This window comes from Neopelma chrysocephalum, unplaced genomic scaffold (genome assembly GCF_003984885.1).
Source record: "Neopelma chrysocephalum unplaced genomic scaffold, ASM398488v2 Primary Assembly neopelma1_96773, whole genome shotgun sequence".
In the NCBI taxonomy this organism is placed as follows: Eukaryota; Metazoa; Chordata; class Aves; order Passeriformes; family Pipridae; genus Neopelma; species Neopelma chrysocephalum.
In genome coordinates, this window is record NW_020925417.1 from 805,370 (window position 1) to 826,214 (window position 20,845).

The 20,845-nt window shown below is 38.7% G+C and overlaps 1 long non-coding RNA gene across 1 annotated transcript; it reads right to left on the reverse strand.

Moving 5' to 3' along the window:
• Positions 1-891: 891 nt before the first annotated feature.
• Positions 892-19,984, reverse strand: LOC113981793. Its single transcript, XR_003538533.1, has 3 exons — positions 19,893-19,984; positions 2,911-3,159; positions 892-1,171 (listed from the first exon to the last, which is right to left on the reverse strand). It is a non-coding gene; the product is annotated as an uncharacterized LOC113981793 (long non-coding RNA).
• Between the last annotated feature and the right edge of the window lie 861 nt (positions 19,985-20,845).

Here is a 20,845-nt window from a genome sequence, read left to right on the forward strand (position 1 = left end):
TCCAGAATGCCAAGGGATTTTGAAGGAGAGCGATCTTTTAAGAAGTCGATTTTGAGGTAAACATTTCTAAAAATTCAAGCAAGCAAAAAAATTAAAGTCTCACAAACTTCCTAAACTGTGAAATTTCATTGATCTTGTTTTTCTGCCAAATTGAGCTCAGTTCTGCTTCAAATGTGTTTGTTACATGAACAGACCTTGAGTTTCTGTTTCAGCATCACCAGGGTAAAACTGCAGCTCAGGTGTTGGCTCGCGGTCACATATAAAATGAATAAAAAAATGCATTAAAAAAACATAAAAATTCCACCTCATTCAAGTTAGCCCTTATTTAATGCTTGGATTAGGAAGGAAATGATGGCATAACCTAAGAGAATGAAAAGAGTTTGCGACATCCTTCTGTACTTTTTTGGGAAATCCAAGCCAAGGAGAAGCATCTTCCAAGTGACAACATGAAAAAGCAAAATGAGCAATTCCATTTAACCCCAGATCTGAAGTTAACTACATAAATGACCTGTTATACATTGTCAAACATAACCACAGAGATAGATCTCAAGCCTTCTGCATTACACAGTAAATTTGAATTAGGTCTCAGCTGTAAGTGCCCCACTTCCACGAATATTTAAACCATCAAGCACATGTAACTTGAAAAAAAATAAACAAATAGCATGGGAAATCCACTGAAACAGATTGTCTGTCATTTTAGTTTTGTTCTGTTTATTCCATCTGTAATTCAAACCTCATTTTTCTATGGCTTGCCTAAACAAGTTTTGGGTTATAGCTTTGACTTCCTCAGCATAAGAGGAAAATTTCAACTCGTTAGAGAAAAAAACCCCAACCAACTGTGATGTTTTTGAAGAGTATTGGAACCATCTGTAAGGACAGAAAGTGTCACTGCACATTAAAGAGCTCAAGGATCAGGCCCTGAAGAGTTTTACAGATGCATTTTATTGCTTTGGTAGTTATTACGTTGTGACATTGCTGAATGTGATATTTCAGTTGAATAGAATACAATAATTAAAAGATCTTACTCAAAAAGTTAATGTAGTGAACTGTGGTAGCATCACAGCCATATGTGTCATATTCTTCAAACAGAGCTGTTTCTCCTGTTTTCAATGAAGGGATAATATGCTTTAGTGTTCTTCCTGGGCTCAGGCAATACAACCTATGAGACAACCTGCAAAAAAACCCCCAAACAATAAAACTACAACTGTAAACCATTCCTTTAGCATGGATAAATAAGAGAAGGTGATATATGTAACAATCAATTATTTCTATGACCGAAGAGTATTGCTCAGATCTGAGCAGCCTAGTCTAGTGGAAGGTGTCTTTGCCCATGTCAGGGAGGTCAGAATGAGGTGAGCTTTAAGTTCCCTCCCAAACCAAATCATTCCAGGACTTTGTGATTCCATCCATGATTTTCCAACACTCACAGCCTTGCAGAGCTGAGCTGAAGCTAACAGGGGTGTCCTGAAGAACTAGCATCAAAAAAAAAAAAGGGCCCTGATTTTTCTAAATCTGAAAATCTAAGCATTTCCAATTCAAATTTCTCTTATTTAGTGTGTGCATGTGCTTGCCTGGCTATGCTCCAACTTCACCCAAACTGGAATTTAGGGGTCTGGCAGCTTTTAATTGAAGGTCTTTGGCTGCAGAAGTGTTGGGGTGCTGTGCTGCTATGTGCCACAGACAGCAGCTCTGAATCTCTGACAGCACCGTGGCATCACACAAGGAGTAATTACATTTCGACAGCCACGAGAGCAGTTCCTGAGGCCTCTTGCCTCATGATTTTCAAGGTCATACACTTGAAGTAGAGGATATGTAATTTTCTTCATGGTTTAAAATGGAAAGTTATTTGATACCTCATTCTTCTAAAAGGGAGTAAAAAATATGGGAGTGGTGAAGCTCTTGAGCACAGCCTCTTCCAGTCCACAATTGAGAACAGATTCCCAGTCTCCTTTGATTGAAGAAACATTCAATTGAATTCATTGAAGAAACAGCTGTCGCTTTTCATGGGGTCACCAAAGATAGCAGCAGCAACGAGTTGTAACCACAACTTCCAGAAGAGATTAATGGCAAGGGAGGGAGGAGGAAATCACCCTCTCCTCCACCAACTGTTGGCTGCCATCTGCTAGAAAGACTTGTGGGGCTGGAGGAGCCTTCTTCAGGCTCCTGCCTGTATCTGGGATGGATCCAAGCAAGGATCCTAAATAAGACTTGCAAAGACAAGATACAGTGTCTGTCTTGTTACTTGTCAAATTTCTTTCTTTGTTCTTGGTCCTTTGCTCTCTGGTCCCAAACAATTTGGGATATTGCATCTGCAGATATAGTGTGTAAAATTTTTGAGATGTGGTAGGAAGAATGGAAAGAAAAGAGGGAAAGTTAAGGAAAATTGAGTGCTTTCTGAGAAGGATCAGCGTTAGGAAGTCAAAGAAGGAGACGAGGGAAGAGAAGAGGTGTTACAAGATGAGAAGAATAGATGAGGCAAGGGTAAGAGGTGTCTTAAGAATCTTTTTAAAATAGGCTCTCAGAGGTAGTCTTCTGTGGAATTTGAGGAAAGGCAAAACATAACGTTTATAGCTCATTGAAAGGGTGGCAGAGTGCAGTTAGCTGTGGAGCAAGACTGTGGCAGGGCCAATTTCTTCCAGGACAAGCAGTGGTTCAGAGAACTGGAAAACTTACAGTTCAGTTTGCTGCCTACACAAGAGTTCTGAAAATGACATGTTTCAGCTTTCACCTCCTTCACCTTTCCCATACAACCTGAGGTTGAGTTGCTCCACAGTCCCAAGGGCCCCAACTACAATGTCACATTCTGCTGCAGGAGAACAATCTGTCATATGTTATCATGTGTTTTTAAAATGTTTATTTTGTGGTCAAAACCCTTGTTTACAATTTAAATATTTGCCCCAGAGCACTTACCGGATTTAAATGGGGTCAGTTTTTCCCCACTGTGCATGACCCCAAATGATGTCTGAGGAAATCTTTGGCCTCCAGCTGTTCCGGTTCTCAGTAGCTTAAGTGATTCATAGAAGAGGATTCAGCAATACTGACATATTTCTTCATTCTTCTGTCAGACATGGAGCCTTGATGCTTGTACAAGTCCTTGTGCTTGCCTTACCAGCCTTCAGATCACCACACATCTGCTCTTGGACCCAGAGCCTTAAAATCCTGGGAAGAAAAATGCCAAAATTATGACATTAGCCTTTCTTGTGGCTATTTAAACATATTACTTGAGTAAACCAACTATCCTACAACATAATTACAAGGCCATCTTCCAAGAATCTGCTAATGAATTGTTCCTCATCAGCTGATGATTTACTTTGCATGGCTTTTAATTAAATGTAAAATTGCTATTTTAAAGGGAAGGGCACCAAGGAACAAGAACCAAGTCATGCACTAAAGACCCCAGAGATCAGAGTCAAATGGAGAAGGCAGGAATTCCAGGTTCCCATCATTGCGTTCATCCCTGTCTGTCTTCCTCAACAATTCCTTCTTGTTTCTATAAAAAATCTAAAATGTTCTTTTTATATTTAGAAACTCCACTACAAGAAAATACTTGAAATGGCCACCTTATTTCCTTGAGATGCAGGATTATAAATTTAAAGAAGTCATTTTCCTCTTGTCACTGAAATTACTCTTCAGAAACATGAAGACCACAATTAGGCTTTGGAAGCCCAAGAAGAGCTCAGCACCAGTAGCAGTAGCTGTGGGACATGCTGTCAGCTCACAGGACTTTCCTTCACTAAACCTTTCATTGAACCATGGAAGATTTTCTCTTATGAGTATTATTTAAAGAAGAACATTGAGAAGATAAAAAAGAAGATGGTAACCTGAGGATACAGGGAGTGGGAAAAACACTTTTCTTCTCTTTCAGTTGTTCAGGTAGACCCTTGTGCCTTGATTTTTTGAAATGCCAGTGAAGTTTTGGGAAGGAAGGGGAAATCATGCTGCTGCTGTACTTTGCACACCCACTTCCATGATGCATCTGGTAGGTCTTTCTTTGTGTTCTAAATGAGGAACTGTTTGCTCAAAAAATTCATCTGGTGACTGATATGTTCCTTCAATCAGAATTTTCATCCTTTCTGTCAATTTAAATATGTAAAGGATTCCTCTGAGATTATGGCAGCTTTCACTTACTTAATATTGTGATAAGCCATGTGCCCTCCAGCGCTTGCATAACCTTTGTGGGGACCACAAAGCAGAGCATGGCTCAACACTGTGGTTTTATGAGATTTCTGCAGTGCATCAGCACGGGACAGGATCATGTTTTGACTGTGGGCTGCAGACCTCTGTGTTCTTCAAAAGGCAACTTGCTTTACTCAAGGAATTGTTTTGTCTGTGTGCATGCACACGCACTGTGCAGGCGATGGGGACCAGCCTCACAGGAAAGCTTCCAGTAAGCAGAGTGACCTTCCCAGAAAGTACTTGCAAGCCATTAAGAATACTAATGCAAAATCCACATTTTTCTTAAAAACGAGTTCTGAGTCCTTTGTGATCTTCACACATGGCTTTCCAAGCTCCTCTTTCCATACTCTGTTAACTTACTGGCAGAGGAAATGAGACCTCTTATGTCAATATCTCTGTGTGTGTGTGTGCAAGATCCCTCATTTTGTTCCCACAGCCTTGGTGAATATGTGCACAAAAGTAGCACAGTGACTCATGCCAGCCTTAATGACAACCTAGCTCTGCACAAAGAAATGGTTAAATAATGAAGTCTGGGAGTAAACTCTGGCTGGAGACCAGAGCTAATAACTCCATTTGGCAAGATTATCCATGCCAGCAAGGAAGGCTGACTTCGTAGTATAAACAATTAACTGTGGTGATAAAGGATCTACCACATGTTATATTGCTGGCCAAGGAAGATGGGGGGAAGCAGAAATGGTCAGTGTCTTTCACTTAATTTGTTCTCTGCAGATTTATTATCTCTGAGTTTTGATGGATTTGTTTGCTTTATTAAAAAATAAGAGAACACACGGGAAAGGGAAAAAGTAGTACATTCTGTGTCTCAGCAACCAATTTTTTTTTTGGTACATTAACTCTTCTGAGTCTCAAAGCAATATTTCCAATTCAATAAGTGAACTTTATCTTCATACAAAGAAAAATCCATGCAGTTTGTTTAATAACTGATGTTCAGGAATAATAGCAGGCACTTTTCCCCGACATCTCAGCAAAGCAATGCATAAACACAAAAACTGATGGAGATTGCATATTGAGTTATCCATTGATTTAAAGAAAGACCCTTATCGATACTACAGTAATATCCTTCATAATTATTTAATGAAGAGGAGGGCTTATCCTTTTAAGAAAAAGAAAATATAATCCATATGTTGCTGTTACAGTCTTAGTAATGATTTTTGACAAAGATTTAGTATCTGAGTTTCAGGATATCTTTCTGATTTATAAAATTTCCTTATTTTACTGGGTTTTTACTTTTTTAGTATGTGCTAATTATTATTAGATACCAATCTAAGCACTTCCTACTTTTGTACTTCTTAAGCTATAGAATTAATTTAAAGTATTTTATACCTAATTTAAACAAAGTCTACCTGTTTTTCTCTGTGGAAGTTTGTCTAAAACATATAGTGAGTTGGAAACATCTTTCTTCAGAGGAATGAGTTCTGGGAGGAATTTAGGATGGGAATATTGAAGGGATATATATCTGAGCTTATGCAAAGCATGATACAACACAGCACTTGTGACACCAGTACATCAGATTCAGCAACCAGGAGACTTTTTTCTCTTCAGTCTTTTTTAGTAGTAGTGTTCCATGGCTACTGTACTGCAACATCTAATTTGAGACTCAGCATGAGAAACTCCCAAGACACATCCTGAAGGTCATTTAACTAAAAAGGGACAATGTTGGATTCATCTACTTCTTCGCTCACAAATTAATTCAGCTTTGGTTGTAACTCTGAAAGAAGGACACGAAGTGTTGCTCTGTTTTTAAAGAACACAGGAGCAGACATCATTCCAAGTCTGTTCTCCCTGGTGTCCCATGTGCTTCCAAAAAGTACAGCATATCTGCCTGTCCTGGCTGGTGCTGTGTCTCCACAGAAGAGCTCAACTCCACAGGAGCTCATTCTCATTTTATATCAGTTCTGGTGAAAATGTAAAGTGTGTGAGTTAATAAACCAGTGCTTTACACGTGAGATCAATGGGCCTGTAAGGAGAGCCAAAGATACTGAAACAGAATGTGTCTTGGAACATTCCAAATGTGTCACCAAACGGAAGTCTGCCGCAGGTCACCAAGAAATCAGCAGGCTTAAAATATTTCTCATAAATGGCCCTTTATTTACTTTTCCTATCCCAAGTGCCCTGTGATTGGCTCATCTCTCTCTGCTTTTCCCAGCAGTGATCTCAGGCATCTCAAGTCATATAGGACTGGCCTCAGCTTACGATCCATCAACACCTCACCTTATCAGAGCCGAGCCTCACATTTGAGAGGTGGTGACAGGCCAGAACAACATGCTGACACCTTTCAGGCATTCCAGTTAGGAAACAAGGGGCATAAAAATAGACAATGCACCACCAGCAGTGCTAATCAACCCTGATTGTGGTGGGGCCAGCTGTTGGGAGCCACCAACCAAAATACCTTTATGTGGGTTCAGCAGTCAGATGACAATAACTTTTAATCCAGCTGTGCTTGATGGTTTTTCTCGTGTGCTGGTATAGCCACTGCCCACAGCAGCCAGCACAGAAAGGATCAATAAACAGAAAGATTGCACTTATTTAGACACAAGCACAAGATTTGTTCGAAACCTTTACAATTCCAGTAGTTCCTTTTAATTAGAAAGATAAATTCTTCCATGTAACTCTGATACATGGAGCACACAGTGATGGAGACAATGTTTGACTCGAAGGTGTGGTGCCTTCAGATGTGTAAGAGAGGACAGAGATATCTGTTCTGCTTTGAAGTAAACCGTGTAAGGACCGCCAGTACCTCATGGAAAGTATTGAAAACACTATTTAAAAGTACTTATGTCCATATTACTCCTGTGCCAGAGCAAACCAGAGAAACCCCTTGAATCATTCCTGTCATTAGACTGTCTCACAACACATTTCCCAGACTGCTGAAAGAAGGTAGCATTTCCTCTAGACACCACATGCTGTGAAGTATTATAAATACATTGCAGAGCCCGGAATCAGGATCAGATTAGTCAGCTTGTGAAACAGTAGTGTTTTACTTTCTTGTCTCATTTATTTGAGAGGTACCAAAGCTGGTGTTGAAACCAATTTTTTCATGTATAAACATTCTGAAATACCACATGGAGTTCATCTTCAAAGGTATGCATTTCTCCAGCACACATGTACAGACAAGGTGCCAGAATGTGGCCATGGCTCTGCCAGTCAAGCTACAATTTCCTGTTCCAAGTATCTGCTTCTGAACTCGGGAGTACTTGCAATTAAAGTGATCCCAGAAAAACAAGAGGATGAGAGCCTGCCCTGTCTCAAGCTTTTCCCACAGAAAAGAATCAGAGGAGAGCACCCAAAACCAGCAAGCAGCTGCCTCCCCAGAAGTTTTGTGTAAACCCGTGACTAATAAACCCAACCCAGTCTATGCCTAATTGGTTGTTCTCCCCAGCAAGTTCACAAAAATGGGATACAATATCCTGGGAGACTGCAGTGGTGAGGAACATGGGCTCACAGAGCATCTTAGGGGTTCTCTGTTTCTCTTCCTGTGTTTTTATGGCAGTTTGAGGTGACCTCTTTTAAGACGTAAATTATTTGCAGGAGTGCCACCAGTAGCTGCAGTGAGGTGCTGGGAGAGCCAAGACCCTTGATGTGCAGTTGAGAAGTGTGGCACTGGGAGTCTTGTCCTGGGGCTGGAGAGTCTCCTCTGTACCAAAACACGCAGCATCAATAAGCTCCAGCTGCTCTGGAGCTGCCTCAAATAAGTATACTCACCTATAAGACTAAATAATGGAATTTCTGCAGTGAGAAGGGAGGCAGTAGATTGTTGACAGGAGAAGCGTCACTCAGGTCTACTTGTTTCTTAGGTTACCTGAAAATCTAAAATTGCATTTGGGTGGTTTGCAAAATCCTTGCACTCTGCTGAAACAGAGAATTTATGTTTTCTTTGTTTTCCTTTTGCCCGGTGATTTGAAAGTCTATCTCTCAAAGGGCAACACTGAATAAATCAGTGCATCCACCCTGTGCCTTATTAAGCACCAATAAATGTCAATATTTTTTTTGCAAAAGAAAAGGAAGAACATATTACAGGGAAAAATCTGTAGTGAAAATGGTACCTTCTTGTTTCAGAAAACAAAAATTATTTTGGTCGTTAGTTAAATATTAATCCATGACTGACAACAGAAATATTTTTATAGGGGTTTTATTTTCCTGGAGTTATTTCAAAAAATTATTTGTTTTGTTTTCTTTTGCTTTTAGAGAGGAATATTTAGCCTGGATGAAATGTATATTTCAAATGTCCACAACTTTCTACTGCTAAAGGATTTAGCAAACAAGTGCAGCCAAGTGGGAAAGCAGAGGAAATACAGTTAATTTTGATGAGATATTAGCTGATTTATTTGGTTTAGACTTTTAAATTCTGCACTATGGGGACAGGAATATTTTAACACTGGTAAAAAATTCAATACTCTACAAACTGCATTATTCAGTAGAAGGCTGTTATTCACTTCATCATCTAAACTCAATGAATTAGCACTTCAAATTTTATGCTTACTGCTTTCTTCTGAAAATGTTTTCTTTGGGAGCCCAGTGTGTATGCATGTGTGCCTCTGTGGCTGTTTCCAGGTCCAACATTCCAATGATAAAAATATAGTCAGAAATCTGACTGGTAATTATTAATAGTTACAGTGTGTTATGCTTTCCAAATGAAGAAATGGTATGAGTTAAATTTCTGACATTCACAAGAAATCTCTTCCTGAAACCAGGAAGGATGGAAATCTGTCAAGTACATAATAAGTCGAAATTTTGCATCCTCAGAAAATTGGCATCTCACGTTCCTTTAGTTTAGGTAGACTCTGAAATGAAGCCATTAAGATGGTCTTTAGGTTTAGTGATTTTTCAGTCAGAAAGATCAAATCAGAAAGAACAGCCTCCTTCTCTAAGTCACATGAACTTAGTTGAAAAAGTAGTAAAAGTGTCCACACAACTCTGAGGAAAAAGGGATTTAACTTGCTAAAAGTTCTAAAGCATGCATAAGGGATGCTAAAAAAAAAACAACAGAAAAATAGCTGTTTTAGAACTAGATATCAATGCACCAGTGCCCCATCACTGAAACCTAAATTTATCTGCCATAGGATGAAAACAAGTTGTGGTCAGTGAGGCAAAGAGTATAAAAACAAACAGACTTTGAGAGGTCCTTTCTAGAAACTTGCAATAAACTGGAATGTTTAAGAGGTGGTCAAAGGAGCCTCCTGGAGTTCAGGAAGTCCAGACTTATCAGTGCTTGTCCAAGCTAACCCAAACCACTGCTGTCCATCACTAACAGTAAAGTGACCAACATCATTCATTAAACTTCTAAAGCAGTGATAAGAAGCACCATCCAAGAAACTGGGATGTAACCCACAGAAAACAAACAAAAATTCCTGCTGGAAAGTATCTCAGCAATTTTTTTCCTGTAAAGCAAACTGGAAGAACAGTGGCATGTTGTTCTGTTAAAGTGCAGTTTAAATGCTATTCATTCGTTTCACAAAACATAAAAAACACAGATACCCTAAACTGATGAAACTCATCAGTGCTGCTTACCAGGAGTGTGCTGCGTCTTGGCAGCGCTCAGGATGCTGTACTCTGGTGGATGGGAACCTCTTTCTCCTTAACAGCCTTCAGCTAATTAGTGTCATTTTGCAGAGCTTCAGCTCCCTGTGCACAAGTACATGAGCAAAAGACTGCAACAACCTCAATTTTTCTAGCCTATATAACTCAAAATGTCAAAAAATCTAAACAGTGCCTTCTGATTTATTTGTAAAATGATGATGATCTTGATGCACTAAATCTTATCTCCTGGTCTGCCTTACCCATTTCTGTGTGTTTCCATACGCTGCATTGACCTGCTTTGGAGTTTCCTGTCTCAGAGTAGGGATAGCAGTATTAAAATAAACTAGATGTTCATAAAATAGTAGTAGTAGTAGTAGTAGTAGTAGTAGTAGTAGTAGTAGTAGTAGTAGTAGTAGTAGTAGTAGTAGATGATGATGATGATGATGATGATGATGATGATGATTACTATCATTATTATTTTGTGTGTTGTCATTATCATCATTATTGGTATCATTATCATTATTATTTTTTTAAATAATAGTTTTTGTTGTTATTATTATTTAATAATAAGTATTTTATTTAATTATAATTAATAATTAATAAAAATTTAATTTAAATTTTTATTTAATAATAAGTAACAACAAGTATAACTGAGACAAATACATGAGATTGTTCTTCCCTTGTTTTGTGGAGAGGATATCCCATCACTGCTTATTGTAAGCAACAGTAGGAGTAAAAATGACAACATTTGCATTTCTACTTTCAGGAGCAGAAGGAATCCTGGTGGATGGGAGGATTGATTATTCCTTTTCACCATCCCTTTTCCTCACCAGCTCCAGGCCTAGATAAAAAAAGCTGATTTCAGAAGATGAGGAGAGGAAGCCTCTTGCAGTTTACATCAGGTTTTATTGATCCTTCAGAATTAAACTGTAGGCTTCCAGGGGTTGCCTGCAGCCAACCAGGTAAAAATTCAGGGACACAATTCCCTCTCCAAGCTACAGCCTCTCAAGGACCGCTCTGATGCATCAGGTATCACAGACACTGATATGTGTGTATATTTGTGAAATAGATGATTCACAAAGAGCCATAGTTGTAAAATCCTATGAAAACACCATTTTCTAACTGCCACCTCAGTATTCCTCAAAATGGTGCATAACACTTGGATAAAGATTTCCCTGCTCTGAATAATGCATACAAAAAAGCACTACATTTTAGATAGATTTTTCAGGAAAACATTCTCAAAGAGTGCTCGTGTTTCTCATAGTGAATTCAAACATTTCCCTCTGTGGTTCTCCTTTTGATAGATATTAATTATTTATAGAGTAAAAGATTAAATTATTAATGTTGATTAATACATACACATTACATAAAATTTTTAATGCATTTTTTGCCAATATTCATAATTAATATGAAGAAAGGGAAAGTAATGAATAGAGCGATTATCAGCTGATACTAAAGTAGTCAAACTGATCAAAACTTACCTCAGAGGAGCCATGAGTGACTCTTTGGATACTGAGAAATGAGGTGATAAAAAAGCAGAGAAATTCAGTTTGAATGACTATAAAAAGATGTACACTACAAACAGCAGCAAAACAAATGGTTGTGGAATTGTTGGTGATGCTTTTACAGGGTATCAGTTCAATATTTGGCATAACTTGGAATGGCAGGAATTGCTAGAAAAGGAACAGAGAATCAAGGAGAGCCCGTCATTAGGTTACTAAGTACCTGCACAAGTCTCACATGCTTTTTTAAAATCTCTCTTCACTTACTGGCTGAACTCAGAGTCAGGGGTCTAAAGCTGAGGACTTTTTATCTGACCCAGTATGGCCATTTTTCATTTATTATTATAAATTTTTATAGTATTTATAGTATTCCTAATGATGCTCAGCTGGTACTAAGGAAAAAAACTCAGGAGCAGTTAATTGAGGGTGAGATAAGGAAAGGGTTTAATTTGTGCCAAGGCATAGATGTTACAGGACATGTGCCAGCTGTGCCTGAGGTGTTACATTTTATAATACTATCTATCCAATCCCAAGTGTTTCCACCCCATTACTTTTGCCCTGATCCACCCCCTGGCCCACCCCCTGGGAATTGGGTCTGGGAGCTTTTCTTCATCATCTTCACCATCCTCAGAGCACAAAGGGTACACAGTCACCCAGTTCTTGACTCTGTTCTGTTGTTCAGGCCAAGATATGAGTGTTCTCTATACAGCATAGGCCTTGCCTTGACAGGAGACTAAACAATTCTACTGAATTCGGGGTAGGATTGATATGGGGAGCATGAAATGGGGTAAGCGGGTTGAGGAATGTGTAAACTAAAGAGTGCTAAAGGGTGAGGAAACAAGGGCTGCTGCTTCTACAATCTACTTCTACTTCTTATAAAACTTACAAAATTAGAAAAATAAGAAACTAAAAGGGTCTTAAGTCATCGCTAATTTGCAGTGGAGAGGATCACCAGTTCCAAAATTTTCCATTTTTTTTTGTGAGTGGAACTTGCTACAGTGTGGCAACAGACCAAGCACCTCATCCACTTCAACAACCTACAACAGCAGGTTCAGGTGTGATGCAGTTGCATTTGGGTTTTGTTCAGTTTTCCACATAAACTGAAAAGAAATCTAAAAAGTAGAGACCAATTCCAGGATCAGTAAATTGATCAGGGTTGATAAATAATTCCAGACTCACTATTATGCATCAGTCTGTGGTTCATATTCTTCATTTGTTTGACCTAAATTATTATATACTGATCATTCATGATTTATTGAAATTTAAAAAAAATATATATATACTCAAAGACAGTAACAACCATAGCAGGAAGATTTTATCTGGATTTATTTCTTATGATACATGGTAATTTATTGAGGGGTTTCTTGCTTTTCCCCAAAGTCATTTGCTTTTCATGAATCTATTTAAAACAGTGCTTCATTCATTGCTGCTGCATGTGCACTGCATTTGAAGTAGATGTAATATGGACCACCATATTGTGACCACCTGAAAGTCAATATTAGATTGAAAGGCCTTTCCCACAAACTGATTACTTTGGTTCTCATCTTTATTGCTGACACATTTCTTAAGGATTTGAAGAGAAAAGCTTTAAGAAAGTATGATGATAATATATTTCAATAGTCTAGAATTCATTGTCAAAAAGGGAAGAGAATGTATAAGTAGAAGAGACAAAATAACCCAGAGGAAACTGAAATATCAGATATTCCTAGATAATATTACAATCTGTATTAACTGTCTAGGTAGATTCAGAAACCAACTGCAAGAAAGCCAAGTTTACTATAGGTTTCAGTGAGGTGATTGTTGGAAAATAGAAAGTCAGAGTTATGGCTCTGACAATCAGAATAGAGAGTGTTTGTCTTAATAAGGCCCTTGATTCATTCCACACTCACAGCCCCCAAGAAAGCACTGCTTCTTGCATTTTGCCCTTGCCATTTGTCAGTCTGGCCACATACCCTGAATAAATGAGGATGCAAATAGAGGAGTGCAGGCCTACAAGTTTGATGAGTTTGTGTTTTTTTTTAATGCAAGAGCCATAGGCCTTCTCTCTTGGGGGGGGGGGGGCAGGGAAGATAAAAAAGGGAAAAGTTTCTTTTACAAACTATTTCATGACATTCAAACCTAAGGAAACATTAACGTTCCTTGTAGGTCGTATCCAGCATAGAAAAGTACATTGTTCTATGTCCATTTAACAGGGTATAAAATACCTTAATATATTGGCAGGACTGTTTTTAAAATCTAGTTTTAAAAATAGCTCAGTCAAGTCAGATTTGCAGTAAAGTAGGGAGTGGGGATTTTTCTTTTTCAAACAAGGGAGTACAGAAAGGATTATTCTTCTACCAGCACAGCCATGAAGCCATGCAGTCCAGAAAGAGGAAGGGCCTTTTAGATAGTAGATATGTCAAAATCCTTGTCCCATTGCTGTCCCAGGGCTGAATCTGGGGTGGCGCAGAGCAGCCAGTTCCTGCTCTGAGATCACAGGGAGGTAATTGCACTACAACAAACATAGCTTGAGCTAAAAAAAATTTATTGTTTCTTGTTGCTTTTCATCTTATATACAAGCCCAAATGTGGGTTTATAACACATAATACTGAAAAGTATGCTATTAGAAGATAAAGCAAGAGCTGAAAAGAAAGAAACAGCTGGTTTTTCAGGCCATTTCAGACTTTATTGGGGGCAGCATGAAGAACAGACACAGATAGATTCAAGCAGTATCCAGCAGAAACTTGAGAGGGATTATTGACTTCCTCCACACCATGACATATATCAACTTAAGGCATATGGAATAAATCAGAGTAGACAGCGTGGAGCTGGAACACACAGGAAAGTCAGTAACAAACATGGAGGGTGGTCAGGGGTGCTTGGAAGCATGGGGACTGTTAGCAGCCAGCTCAACTGCTTTTCAGCTGAGTTGGGATCCAGTCGGTACTGGGCAGACCAAAGAACTGGCAAAAACACAAGCAGTGTTAGTTTGCAGGCTACATAGTAGTTTAGGTTGTAATCATCATTCATTTCTGCCTCCTCCTTGGAGCAGCACATGGTATGGGATAAGGGTACTGGCACAAGTAGCCAGAACATAAAGAAGGCAGTCTTTGCATTTGATCCATGATTTGGATATTCGCGGTACCCTTTGTGGCCTGGCTCTGACACCATCTGCCTATGGTTGCTGAAAACCTTTAACATCCTAAAATCATTGAATCCCAGAATGGTTTGGGTTCGGATGGACCTTAAAGCCCATCCAGTTCCACACCCTGCCATGAGCAGGGACACCTTCCACTATCCCAGGTTGCTCCAAGCCTCATCCAACTTGGCCTTGCACACTTCCAGGGATGGGGCATGTATTATATTACAATTCATTTATAATATATAACTATCTATATAATTTAATTATAATCATCATATTATAAGGAGCTTGTAATTGAGGCAAGGTAGTAATGCAGGCAATTGTACACTATTGCTGTGAACAGGACAGTGTAATTTTGTGAGTGGAAAAATAGGAACTGGGAAAAATTAATGTGCAAATAAAACACACTTCTTATCTCTGTCTTCTGGTAGACTTGGGATGCCAATACTGAGCTCAGGAAAGGCGTAATATATGGTCTGTTGGAACACTGGGGAATCAGGAAGCATGGCACATCCCAAAGCTTCACATCTCCATTCTGCGCTCTATTTCTGTGAATCCCAAAATCACGTGAGGCAGTTCATGCTGGCTTGAACTATAAAAGCTCTTATTTTCTGGTCACTTGAGATTTTGTACTGTTGCTTTTTCACTAACTTTTTATCTGTCACACTTGGTATTGTACCTTGATTGCAAAAACAAGGATTTTAGGAAGGGCACACATCTGGAGGGAGAAGACTGGCCTCTTTTGTAGGAGTATCCATGTCTTCCATCCAGGCAGCATTTGCAATCTTCTTTTTTTCATCTCAAGAAGGCTGTTTCACTGCAATGTACATTGTTATTGCAGTAAAAGGAGTGAGGCTGCAAGGTCCCAAGTTTTTGACAGATCCCAGGATGCAGTAGCTCAGAAGGGAACTTTTTAGGCAGGATAATCCTGAGTTACCTGGGGGCAAGTGGAGCAACAGTCTCTGATTTTCTGTTTTTTCATTCAGTGGGAAAGGATGAGGATATTCCTTAATTTCCAGCCCTCTCCATCTCTCCCGTTGCCGTCACAGGGCAAGCCATCCCCACAAGGATAAGCTTTCTACTTCCAGGAGAGTTTCATTAGGCCAAAAATATTGAATTCTCTATCACAGTCCGCATCCTGGAGCTATTCCTTGCATTTGGGGAAAATACATCTCTCTCTGCTTCACCTCTCTTGTGAAGAGGAGAGAGAGGAATGCAAAAATTAAAGTCTGAAAAGAAATAATCCCTACAAATATATCAAGGATTTTTTTTTTCTCTAAGTACACAACAGCACATTCTTGTGGGTGTCTTGTGGGTTCATGTATCAGTGTGGTCTCCTGGTCTTTAATTAATTAATTGGGAGTATGATGAGATAGGGGTTTCTCTGACAGACAGTGAGAGAAACCCAATATCCACATAACAAATGATGCCCTTGCCCTCCACTTATTGAAGGTTTACAGTTATTACACCACTTTTAAGAGGAAATGACAGAATAATCACTTTTTAAAATTTTCCTACATATAGTCTCTCTTTATAATTCCTATCACTGCTACATGGACTGTAACTTTCACAAATAATTTTCTCCTACAAATGTTCAAGTTAACTTTCCTTAACTTATGTCCTGTTGTTGTGGGGTTTGGTGGTTTTTTCCTTTCTCAGCTGTATTTTGTGGCATCAGTCCTCCCAAAACCTCATTCAACCAGAACAGGCTGAACATCAAAACAGCTGATATTTTTATTTTACATTATTTTATTTGCGGTGCAACTGGTAATTTCATTTTCCTTTGTATTATTTCCATATTATTATAATATGAGTGAAAGAGAAAGGGAATATTTAAACATTAGTAAAATTAATATCATAATACAAATCAACGAAAGTTTTGGTTTGGGGTTTTTTTCAGTATGAAGTTACAAACTCCAGAACAAAAAATTACTGAATAAAGTGCAGACTCTGAATACATGTGACAGCAAAAACATAATATTTTTGCTGGTCTTCAAGACAAATGGCAGTTAAAATATTTCTGATTCTGAGCAGTAATACATTTCAGGATATGAATTGCTAAAATTTATGGGTTTAACTGTTCTTTAATTTCTCTTTTTTCTCTGGTTAAGGAACAGTAAGATTTTAACAAGAATTGATTCTAGCCTGGGAAGCTTTAGCAGTTCATTACACTATCTGGGAATCAATCAATCTCCAAAGAGAGGATTCCAATTAGCTGGTTTCATTTTGGTTAGAGACTTTTGTTGCCTGGAGGGAAAGAATCACTAAGTCTCCCCCTCTTCAGCCCTCAATGTCTTTATTTTCAGCTTTTTGGTACAGAAACTAATGCCACTCAATTCAATCCATGCTGTGCCCTGGCTGAAACCCTGATTTTTGTAACTAAGATACAACAGCAACAAAAAAAACCCCAATCCTTATTTTTCTCTTTCAAAAGTTTTGGGAAAGCAATAGGCCAAACTGTCAGATGACAAGAAAAATGTGAATTACATCAGTTTTCACCATGGCCCAAATTCTGCTGCTCAGAGCATGAAATGTACCTTATGTGAAAGTTGATATAAGATGACCAGTTGAGACACTTCACCAAAGTCAGGGCTACACAGAACAGAAGAAGATGTACAGACTTCACTGCCACTTTCAATTTTTAAAATCATATGAAAATTCGAAATTCAAAACATTTTTCGAAATTTCTTCCACAGTCTGCAGCTTGCAATGAACTAAGCCCTGCAAATGGCAAAGAACAATGTGCCCAATTGACTAATTAATTATTCTATGCCCTTCTTTCCTGATGACTTCCACACATTAGTTGTGGGATCTTCTGAATAAAATTATTTTTTCCTTGTTAATACACTGCAGATACATTTGTAAAGATGTCACTGGACGTCTACCTTATAGAGTGTTGAAATAATAATCTACCAATGTGCTGGTTTAAAAGTTAACCAGCAAGGCAAAATGAACTCAATTCAAAAGAGAGATTTATAAGTCAGAATAACAATTTATTAAAATAATGCAATAAGTACAAGTATACAGACAGACAATCGGTTTTAACCCACAAAACCCAAATGTACAAACCCAGCACCCTGGGGTATGAACAAAAGTGGTGTACCTTGGCCCACCCCCCGAGTCCAAAGCAAAGGGAGAGGGGATAAAACCTGCTGGTGGGAGAGCTGCTGCAGTCTGGTCAGAAGTGGTGATTGCAGTCCAGTCGAGGGTGGTGGTCTCAGCCTGGTTGGGAGCAGCGGTGGTCTGCTGTCTTCCTCTGGGTCCCACGAGAGAGAGCCCCAAGGCTCTGAAACTCCCAGTTATATACTCTCCAGTTCAGGCGGGAGTGCTCAGTCCCTCCCTCAGAGTAGGGAATTCCATAAAAGGGCATGTGGATGCTCAGTCCCTCTTATCAGAGCGGGGAATTCCATATAAGGATACAGGAACATCTTCCCACCTTGCAGGCCTCTACTGACAGCAGTTTTTGGGAAATGGCATGGAGGCTATAGAATACACAGTTTTGGGTTACACCCATCCAGGGATGAATTGGTCCCAGCCATTCTAACCAGGACAACCAACCATAAATAATTTTTATGCTAAAAAAAAAAAAGTAGTGAAAACTAAAGTTATAGAAACACAGTTTAATAAATGCATCTCTTTACCCTCCACAAACCTAAAAATGCATCAGCCAGTAAGAAAGTGCATTTTCACTGTCATCAAGCCTGTTAATTTTTAAATTCTAGGTGTACAGATCATTGTTCCTCCGCACAAAGGGGTCTGCTTAAAGTAAAGCAAAGGTATTAGGACTTGTCTTTTAGCAACAGCCTCACCTCCTCCTCAAAAAAAAAAAAAAAAAAAAAAAAAAAAAAAAGCGCCCAAATCTCCGTGATAAACATATAACATATTTGATTGTGGTCCTTGAAGAATTCTTTAGGATAAATTAAGTAAATCCTTTTAAAATATCATATCTTCCTTTAAATTATCATTTTTATACCATGCCTTAATTGCCATATCAGTTTTTTTTCTGTGCTGTCCTGTCTTGTTTGATTTATATAATTATACATATATATATACATATGCTGCCAACAGTATCTCCTACCTCATTTTAGCACCTGGGCAACTCCAGCTGAAGTGACAGGTTCCCACTCCAGGGTACTCCAGGGCCTTCCTGTTGTGACATGCAAGACTAGGGACTCATGGGTGCAAACATTTCTAGTTTGATAATGATATGAAAAGAAACTGCTAATATATAAAAAAATCATTGTATTTGAGATTATTCTCATTTCCATCACAGAGGGAGAACTTGCTTATATTTTAAACTGGGTTTATCTTTGGGAACATCTGCCCAGTGCACGGGGTATGCATGGATATGGTGTGTTAGCTCACAAACCCCCTTCCTTCATCACATGTGTTAACACTAACTGGTCCAGAAAGGAGGAATGCAAGTAAGAAAGGGAACAAAGTCCACTGTTTCCAAGAGATTTTGTTTGCAAACAACAGGCCCAGGGAAGGCATATAGGAGTGATACTCAGTTTAATTTGGGAATACACACATCTGGCCCCACTATTCAGGTCATAACAAACACAAATGGAAATGTTATTAAATCTAAATCACTCCTACAACTACAGTGCTGTAAGATTCCCAATGTGCAGGATGCAACAGATAGAACTGAGCATCCAGCCTGGTTACTCACAGTCAGGACCTACGAGGGAAAGACCTGGGTTAACTGAAAGATTTTATTGAACCCTGATTATTTGCACTAATAATGTCAAGCCTGCAGTTACCGTTCCTAGATAATGGCCACATCATAAAAGAGGAATCAATTACACACAAAACTAGCATTCACTTGCAGATTTCTTTTTTTTTTCGTTTTCCTGCATTTCTCATTTTTATTATGATGAATGTGGTGGGTTTTTTCAATAGGATATTTGGGAAGTGGATATTAATATTCTGAATGTCTCAGACCTGACGTTTGTGGAAGTGTAACATCCTAATTGAAATTCAAGATCTTGTGACCAAAATCTGCTGAACCAGAGATCTTCACACTACCCCAAGTATTAATACATTATTCCACATGGATTATAAAACAAGTGAGAAATACGTTCCTGTGTCCTTTGCCTTACACAACTTCAGATTTTTTTGTACGTTTAAAGTTGGTTGTTTTAGAGGATTATTTAATCTTGTGACATAAAAATGCTTAACATAAAAAAATACTTAATGTATTCATGAGAAAAATAAATGGACAATAGCCTCAGGATCTCTCCACGTTCCATCATGCCACCTCAAAGGGGTCACTTAGATCCACAAAAAGGTAGTATATATATAAATGCAGAGGGATCCTGCAACTTGGTAAAGACATAAGCCTCCCCCATGAGAAACTAAACCAACAAAAGAATTAAATTCCTGATGACAAAGACCAAGATCGTTATGATCCTTATCAAGAGCTGCTCAGCCAAAAGAAATGTCTAAAAATTTGCTATTAGGAACAAAGTTCCTAGTTCCTTCATGACATAAAGATGGAGGGCATGAAGATATTGAAAAAAATTTGCTTCCATTGCACCCTTAGCTTTTTTACTCACCTTTTCATATGAGAACTGGGATTTATCATCCTTTTTAAAGCAAAATTTCTGTCTTGTTTCCATGGACAAAAAGGCACACTTTGTAAAAAAGGGACATTCCCAGAAATCACTGTCAGACATGTGAGTCTGCAGGGAACTGTGACTTCACTTGCAAACAGAAAAGAAACTTCTGTCTGTTTTACTTAAAGAACCAGATGGGAGGTCAGGAAAAAAAAATCACTTGGAGGGACCATATAGTGCTTTCCGACTGATTTCCAGACAGTGATGCATATGCTCATCTATTTACAAAAAAAGAGTTGTTTTTTTAACAAAAATGACAGTAGTGTGTACATTGGATATGCCAGGAAAGGGATAGGTTTTAGGATTTTTTTTTTTTTTCCATTTGCCTTTATTATTTTTTCTATATTTTATTCCCTTTATTCTTACAGATATTTTCTTGGATTATTCTGCAACCCAAGCTTCAAGAAGCACAAGTGATTCCTCCTCGTTTAATGATATTACTTTCTCCCTACTTGGAATACCATATGAAATACAAATTTGCTGCGAGAAGATGTTGGGACCACGTTTCACTCAGAGCAGGTGTAAAACTTTGATCTTAGTGCCCCATTTGAAGCAGACACATCCACTCATAGGTCTGCAAGAAGAGGTGGTGTGAAGGGACAAAAATCAACTGTAAAAGAGGGAGAAGAGGGGAGGAAGGACCCATCCACTATGCTTTGGTGTATAAATGTGTGTATATGTGATATTCATGGATATACATGAATGGGGAATAGAATCGTAGGATAATTAAGGTTATAAAAGACCTCTAAGATCACCAAGTCCAACCTTTAACCCATCCCTACCACATCTAACCATGTCCCTCAGCACCACAGCCATACAATTCCTAAACATTTCCAGAGACAGTCATTCCATCACTTCCCTGAGCAGCTTGTTTCACAACTCTCAACCTCCTT